Here is an 8,979-nt window from a genome sequence, read left to right on the forward strand (position 1 = left end):
TTTTTTTTGAGACGGAGTCTCGCTCTGTCGCCCAGGCTGGAGTGTAGTGGCCAGATCTCAGCTCACTGCAAGCTCCGCCTCCCGGGTTTATGCCATTCTCCTGCTTCAGCCTCCTGAGTAGCTGGGACTACAGGCGCCCGCCACCTCACCCGGCTAGTTTTTTTGTATTTTTTTTTAGTAGAGACGGGGTTTCACCGTGTTAGCCAGGATGGTCTCGATCTCCTGACCTCGTGATCCGCCCGTCTCGGCCTCCCAAAGTGCTGGGATTACAGGCTTGAGCCACCACACCCGTCCAAAATTCATACTCTTAACCACCACATTACACTGTGCCATGTAAACATTTTCTGTCTTTAGATGTATTGTTTTAAAAGTTAAAGCTATAAGAATCTTAAGCAGATTATTTTTTTTTCACCATGTTGGCCAGGATGGTCTTGATTTCTTGATCTTGTGATCCACCCACCTCAGCCTTCCAAAGTGCTGGGATTACAGGTGTGAGCCACCACGCCCAGCCTATTTATTTATTTTTTTGAGATAGAGTTGCCCTCTGTCACCCAGGCTGAAGTGCAGTGGTGCAATCTTGGCTCACTGCAACCTCTACCTCCCAGGTTCAATCAATTCTCTTGCCTCAGCCTCCCAAGTAGCTGGGACTGCAGACAATCATAGTTCACTGCAGTCTCAACCCCTTGGACTCAAGTAATCCTCCTACCTCAGCTTCCCGGCTAGCTGGGACTAAAGGCACACACCACCACACCTGACTAATTTTTGTATTTTTTGTAGAGACAGGGTTTCACCATGTTGCCCAGACTGGTCTCAAACTCCTGGGCTCCAACGATGCACCTGGGCCTCCCAACACTTCTAAGCCCTTTATATATATTAGCTGATGGAATCTTCACAGCCACCTTGAAGTAGGAACTGTTGTCATCTTCGTGTCATTTCACAGATGAAGAACTGAGGCATAGAGAAGTTAACTAACTGGCCTAAGTTCTTACATTTCTCTCTGGAAAAGGAAGATGAAGACCAAGAATGAGTGGCGAGGGAGGAAGTGTCCAAAGTTGCTATAATCTCTGCCTCCCGGATTCAAGCGATTCTCCTGTCTCAGCCTCCCCAGTAGCTGGGATTACAGGCACCTGCCACCACACCCGGCTAATTTTTGTATTTTTAGTAGAGACGGGGTTTCACCACGTTAACCAGGCTGGCCTTGAACTCCTGACCTCAGGTGATCCGCCCACCTAGGCCTCCTAAAGTGCTGGGATTGCAGGTGGAGCCACTGCACCAGGCAACTGTCAGGTTTTTATGAACACTTCATTATGTAGGTATGGCTGATTCAACACTTGCCTATTGGCGATCCACTCAACCTTCAGCAGCTCCCCTCTCCCCAGGGGTTGGTGGATAGGGCTGAAAGTCCCAACTCGCTAATCCTGCCTTGGTCTTTCTAGTGACCAGCCCCATCCTGAAGCTACCTAGGGGTGGCCAGCCAGCAGTCATCTCGTTAGCATACAAAGACACTTACCGCTTTGGTAATTCCAACGATTTTAGGAGTTGTGCTCCAGAAAACAGGGAAGACCAAATGCATGTTTCACGATAACACAGGAGCACTGTTGGATTTCTGGGCCCAGAGTAGAGAGGGAGCCTGGGGTTTTTTGTTTTGTTTTGTATTGTTTTGTTTTGTTTTGAGACAGAGTCTCACTCTGTTGCCCAGGCGCTGGAGTGCGGTGGCACGATCTCAGCTCACTGCAGCCTCCACCTCCTGGGTTCAAGCGATTCTCCTGCCTCAGCCTCCCAAGTAGCTGGGATTACAGGCATCCACAACCTCACCTGGCGAATTTTTGTCTTTTTTGTAGAGACAGGGTTTTGCCACGTTGGCCAGGCTGGTCTTGAACTCCTGACCTCAAGTGATCCTCCCGCCTCAGTCTTACAAAGTGCTGGGATTACAGGCATGAGCCACCATACCCGGCCAAGCCTGGGGTTTCTAAAGCACAGATCAACCTTGACACTTTCCAGATTAAAACCCCCCTATGGGCCGGGTGCTGTGGCTCATGCCTGTAATCCCAGCACTTTGGGAGGCTGAGGCAAGAGGATCACTTGATCCCGGCAGGTGGAGGCTGCAGTGAACTGTGTTCAGCCTGGGCGACAGAACAAGATACCATCTTAAAAAATAAAAATGAAATAAAATAAAACCCTCCTGTGCCTCTCCAGTGCCCTTGGGGGGAAAGTCCAAACCTAGCAGCTTGGCATTTCTTCATTCAACACATACTTCCTGGGCACCTGCACTGAGTCTGCCCTGTGAGGGCAGCGCTTGGGACACAGCAGTGACTGAAATAGTCCGAGCCCTGCCCTCTTAGGGCTGACACCCGAGTCAGGGAGACAGACTTTAAAACAAATCACTGCCCTAGAATAGGTAAAAGCCCCCGTGGCTGCTTTGGAAGTTCAGGCAGAGTTAACCCTGCCACGGGGACCTCCCAATTTCTATTACTCCTGAAAGGCTATTTCACAATTTTGGCAGCGTGTTGCCTTTACCTTTAATTTGGTCTTCCAACCAACTTATTTTTTTTCTTCCTTCAGCGGGTTCCCACGGGACTACCTTAGACTCATCCTAATCAACAACAGCCATGAAATCACTGGTATGATGGGCTGTTTACTTTTTTGCTAATGTGCATTAAAATAAATGCATGACCATTAAAACAAGCCACTTGGAAATCATCTCAAATACTACTGTGGGAACCAGTGACCTAGACTCTGGGGGCTGGGGGAGTCCTTCCTGGAGGAAGTAAATTGTCTGCTAAGACTTATTTTAAATTGTAGTTGTATTTATTTATTTATGTTTGAGACAGAGTCTCCCTCTGTTGCCCAGGCTGGAGTGCAGTGGCACGATCTCAGCTCACTGCAACCTCCGCTTCCCGGATTCAAGCGATTCTCTGCCTCAGCCTCCTGAGTAGCTGGGATTACAGGCGCCTGCCACAACGCCTGGCTAATTTTTGTATTTTTAGCAGAGACCATGTTGGCCAGGCTGGTCTCAAACTCCTGACCTCAAGTGAACTGACCACTTTGGCCTCCCAAAGTGCTGAGATTACAGATGTGAGCCATCGCACCCAGCCTAATTTTAATTTTAATTTTAAGACAGAGTCCCACTCTGTCACCCAGGCTGGAGTGTAGTGGTGTGATTATGGCTCACTGCAGCCTTGACTTCCTGGGCTTAGGTGATCCTGCCACTTCAGCCTCCCGAGTAGCTGGGACTACAGGCACGTGCCACCATACCTGGCTAAATTTTTTGTATGTTTTGTAGAGATAGGGTTTCACCATGCTGCCCAGGCTGGTCTTGAACTCCTGGGCTCAAGCAACCCTCCGGTCTTGACCTCCTGAAGTGTTAGAATTACAGGTGTGAGCCTCTGCTCCTGGCCAGTCATCTAAGACGCGAGATGAATAGAGTCATCAGATGAGGGTGGAAGGGAAGAGCAGATGCAAAGGCCCAGCACTGGGGAAAGAGGAAAGGCAGGCGGCTAGAAAGTCAGCAGTTTGGCTGAAATGGTCTGAGGGACAGGGCAGACTTGCAGGTGCACCAGGGATTTGGGGTTTGACCCCAGAGGTAATCTACAGTCATTAAAGTGTTTGCTGTTGTTTTTTAATTATTACATAATTCGGTCATGTGCAGTGGCTCATGCTTGTAATCCCAGCAATTTGGGAGGCTGAGGAGGGAGGATCACCTGAGGTCAGGAATTTGAGACCAGCCTGGCCAACATGGTGAAGCCCCATCTCTACTAAAAACACAAAATATTAGCCGGGCGTGGTAGTGGGTGCCTGTAGTCCCAGCTACTTGGGAGGCTGAGGCAGGAGAATCACTTTCACCCGGGAGGCAGAAGTTTTGGTGAGCTGAGATTGCACCACTGCACTTCAACCTGGGCAACAGAGCAAGACTCTGTCTCAAAAAAAAAAAAAGAAAAGAAAATTCTGATATAATTTACCTACCATAAATCTTATTTATTTATTTATTTTTGGGGGGACAGAGTTTCACTCTTGTTGCCCAGGCTGGAGTGCAATGGCGTGATCTCGGCTCCTCGCAACCTCCGCCTCCCCGGTTCTCGATTCTCCTGCCTCAGCCTCCCGAGTAACTGGGATTACAGGCATGCACCACCATGCCGGGCTAACTTTGTATTTTTAGTAGAGATGGGGTTTCTCCATGTTGGTCAGGCTGGTCTCGAACTCCTGACTTCAGGTGATCTGCCCACCTTGGCCTCCCAAAGTGCTGGGATTACAGGCATGAGCCACCATGCCCGGCCAAAGTACTGATACTTGAATGGATGAACCTTGAGAATGTTATGCTAACTGAAGGAAGCCTGTCATAAGAGACTACACACTGTATGATTCTATTTTTATGAAATACCCAGAACAGACAAATCCATGGAGACAGAAAGTAGATTGGTGGTTGCCCAGAGCTGGGAGATGGCAGATAGGAAGCAACTGCTAATGGGCCCATGGTTTTGTGCTGGGATACTGAGATGTTCTGAAGCTACATGATGATGATGGTTGCACAGCACTGGGAATATATGAAAAACCATTGAATTCTACAGGTTGAGACCAGTCTGACCAACATGGAAAAACACCATCTCTACTAAAAATACAAAATTAGCTGGACATGGTGGTGCATGCCTGTAATCCCAGTTACTCGGGAGGCTGAGGCAAGAGAATCGCTTGAACCTGGGAGGTGGAGGTCACGGTGAGCTGAGATCGTGCCATTGCACTCCAGCCTAGGCAACAAGAAGGAAATTCTGTCTCAAAAAAAAACGTATCAGTACTTCATTCCTTTTTATGGCTGAATAACATTCCATAGTATGGATAGACTACGTTTCATTTATCCATTCATTTGTTGTTGTTGTTGTTGTTGTTGTTGTTTTTGAGACGGAGTCTCGCTCTGTCCCCCAGGCTGGAGTGCAGTGGCCGGATCTCAGCTCACTGCAAGCTCCGCCTCCCGGGTTCACGCCATTCTCCTGCCTCAGCCTCCCGAGTAGCTGGGACTACAGGCGCCCGCCACCTCACCCGGCTAGTTGTTTTGTATTTTTCAGTAGAGACGGGGTTTCACCGCGTTAGTCAGGTCTCGATATCCTGACCCAGTGATCCGCCTGTCTCGGCCTCCCAAAGTGCTGGGATTACAGGCTTGGGCCACCGCGCCCGGCCTCCATTCATTTGTCGATAGACATTTTGGTTGTTTCTCTCTTTTGGCTGTTGAGAATAGTGTTGCTATGGACATTTATGTACGAGTTATTGTTTGAACACCTATTTTATTTATTTATTTATATTTATTTTGAGACAGAATCTTGCTCTGTCCCCCAGGCTGGAGTGTAGTGTCGCGATCTCGGCTCACTGCAACCTCTGCCTCCCAGGTTCAAGCGATTCTCCTGCCTCAGCCTGCCGAGTAGCTGGGATGACAGGTGTGCACCACCACACCTGGCTAATTTTTTTTTTTTTTTCGCATTTTTAGTACAGACGGGGTTTCACCATGTTGGCCAGCTGGTCTCAAACTCTTGACCTCAACTGATCTGCCAGCCTCAGCCTCCCAAAGTGCTGGGCTTACAGGTGTGAGCCACCATGCCCACCCATTACAGGTTTTTTGTGTCAATATATGTTTTCATTTCTCTTGGATGTCTACCTAGGAGTGGAATGAAGGTTTTCTTTGTTATTGTTTTGTTTTTTACCAGCAATAATTTCAAGCTTACAGAAAACTAGCAAGAAGGGTAAGTAGATCTTTTGTGGATTCGCAAGTCAGTAACATTTGGCCACCTCTGCTATGTGTTTCTTTTCTGAACATTTGAGAGGCAGTGGAACACGTCATGTCCCTTGATCCCTAAATCCTTCAGCATGGCATTACTAAAAACAAAGACATGCTCTTTAAAAAATCCAAAACAAGAATCAAAAACAGGAAATGAAACATTGATACAATAATACAATTGTTGGTAATCCATAAATTCAAATCTGTTTGTCTCAATAAAGTCCTTTATAGCAATGTTTTCCCCAGCCCAGGATTCAACACAGGATCATACATTGCATCAAGTCACATGGCCGAAGGATCTTAGGAAGGAAAAATCTTAATCATCTTTGCCCCTTCTTCGAATCCCTTTGGCTGACGTGGGAAGAATAGATCGGAGGGGGAATAGGAGGGCAAGCAGGGAGACCAGGGAGAAAGCCGGTGCTTGCAACAGGAAAGAGAAACTTAGGAGTCAGAAGGATCTCGGTTCAAGTCTTGGCCCAACTCTTCAGGAACTGTGACCTTGGGCATGCATGTGACTGAACTTTTCTAAGCCTCAATTACTGCATCAGAAAAATGGGACTAACTCGTAGGATTGGTGTGAGACCAGGGATGTGCTGAGCACAAACCCTGCCCATCACTCAGAATCAATTTCCCAACACCATCCCATCCACCATTTCAGTCTATTACACAACAACCCAGGACAGTCCTGAGTGCTTCAGATATGGTTACTTTCCGGATCCTCCCAAGAAACAACCTTACAAGTAGGTGTTATCCTCATCCCCCCTTTATTTATTTTTATTTCCATTTCTTTATTTCTTTATTTTGAGACAGAGTTTCTCTCTGTCATTCAGGCTGGAGTGCAGTGGCATGATCTCAGCTTACTGCAACCTCTGTCTCCTGGGTTCAAGTGATGCTCATGCCTTAGCCTCCCAAGTAGCTGGGACTACAAGCACCCACTACCATGCCCTGCTAATGTTTGTATTTTTGGTAGAGATGTGGTTTCCCCATGCTGGCCTCAAACTCCTGGCCTCAAGAGATCTTCCTGGCTTGGCCTTCCAAAGTGCTGGGATTACAGCAGGAGCCACAATGCCTGGCCTACTTGTGGGTTTTTGTACCCCACACCACACCATGTTAATGATTATAGCTCTAGTGTATGTTTTGTTACTTGAGAACAAAACTCTCCTTATGGCAAACAGGAAATACATTTATGGCGTGACAACTGTGTGCCAATCACTGTTCTTTTTGTTTTATTTATTTATTTATTTTGAGATAGAGTCTCACTCTGTCACCCAGGCTGGAGTGCAGTGGTGTGATCTCAGCTCACTGCAACCTCTGCCTCCCAGGTTCAAATTATTCTCGTGCCTCAGACTCCCAAGTAGCTGAGATTACAGGTGTGTGCCACCACATCTGGCTAATTTTTGTATATTTTAGTAGAGACAGGGTTTCACCACATTGGCCAGGCTGGTCTCAAACTCCTGACCTCAAGTGATCCACCCATCTCAGCCCCCCAAAGTGCTGGGATTACAGGCATGAGCCACTGCACCTGGCATATTTATTTTTACTTTTATTTTACAGACAGGGTCTCACTTTGTCACTCAGGCTGGAATGTGCAGTGGTTCAATCATAGCTCACTGCAGCCTCAACCTCCTGGGCTCAAGCAATCCTCCTGCATCAGCCTCCTGAGTAGCTGGGACTACAGGCACCTTCCATCACGCCCAGTTAATTTTTTGTATTTTTAGTAGAGACAGGGCTTCGCCATGTTGGTCAGGCTGGTCTTGAACTCCTGACCTCAGGTGACCCACCCTCGTTGGCCTCCCAAAATGCTGGGATTATAGGCATGAGCCACTGCACCCAGCCCCACCTGGGTCTTTCAAAGCTCTTGGAATACAAGTGTGAGCCATCATGCCTGGCCAATTTTTTTTTTTTAAGGCAGTTTCTTGCTTTGTCACCCAGGCTGGAGTGCAGTGGCACAATCATAGCTCACTGCAACCTCCTGGGCTCAAGGGATCCTCCCACCTCAGACTCCTGAGTAGCTAAGACTACAAGCATGCACCACTATGCCCAGCTAATCATCCCCACTTTATGGAGGAGGAAACTGAGGCACAGAGAGGTAAAGTCACTCCCCTGAGGGCACTCAGCTACTACACAGCAGAAGCAGGACTGAAACCCAGGGCCAACACCCACCCCATCACCTCCACCTCCACCCCTTATGTGTCATTGTCATTGCCGGTCCAGGCGAGAGGTGATGATGGCCTGGACCAGCGTGGAGGTTTGGGGATGGAAACCAGAGGACTGACTCACAAATAGGTAGAACGGTGACTGACTAGGAAGAGGAGTGAGAAAGTAGAAGTCCAGGCCGGGCGCGTGGCTCACACCTGTAATCCCAGCACTTTGGGAGGCTGATGCAGGTGGATCACTTGAGGTCAGGAGTTGGAGATCAGCCTGGCCAACATGGCAAAACGCCATCTCTACTAAAAACACAAAAATTAGCCAGGTGTGGTGGCACACGGCTGTAATCTCAGCTACTCGGGAGACTGAGGCAGGAGACTCACTTGAACCCAGGAGGCAGAGGTTGCAGTGAGCCAAGATTGCACCATTGCGCTCCAGCCTGGGTGACACAGCGAGACTCTGTCTCCAAAAAAAACAAGAACGTACCAGCTTCATGAACAGGCCTCAGGCTTTGCGTATTTCTCTTCTCTGTCTTGCTCCTCTGCCCTCACCATGAGAACATGCCTGGGCCAGCTTGCTGGAGGAATGTGAGAGAAAGGTAGGGAAGAACTGAGTCATCCCAGCTGAAGGCATTCCAAACCAGCCAGTCTCTAGTCAGCCTGCCAGAGGACCACAGATGCATGAGTGAGCCAGCCAAGGTCATCTGAGCCTGGCCCGGGTCACCAGGATAATCTTGAGGACCCAAATACATGTGAGGAAAAAAAATATATGGTTGTTTTATGCCATGACGTTTTCAGGTGATTTGTTACACAGCTGTAGCTAACTGATACAAGGGAGAGGCTAAGATCAGATATAGAAATATGGCCACTTCAGCATCTCATAATTTAGTACTTATTGAATGACAAAGGAAATCCAAAATTATTTCTTTTTCCTTCTCTCTCTCTCCCTTAATTTTCTTTCTTTCTTTCTTTTTTTTTTTTTGAGATGGAGTCTCACTCTGTCGCCCAGGCTGGAATGCAATGGCCAGATCTCAGCTCACTGCAAGCTCCGCCTCCCGGGTTTAGCCATTC

The sequence above is a fragment of the Rhinopithecus bieti genome, unplaced genomic scaffold (genome assembly GCF_001698545.2).
Source record: "Rhinopithecus bieti isolate Rb0 unplaced genomic scaffold, ASM169854v2 scaffold_574, whole genome shotgun sequence".
In the NCBI taxonomy this organism is placed as follows: Eukaryota; Metazoa; Chordata; class Mammalia; order Primates; family Cercopithecidae; genus Rhinopithecus; species Rhinopithecus bieti.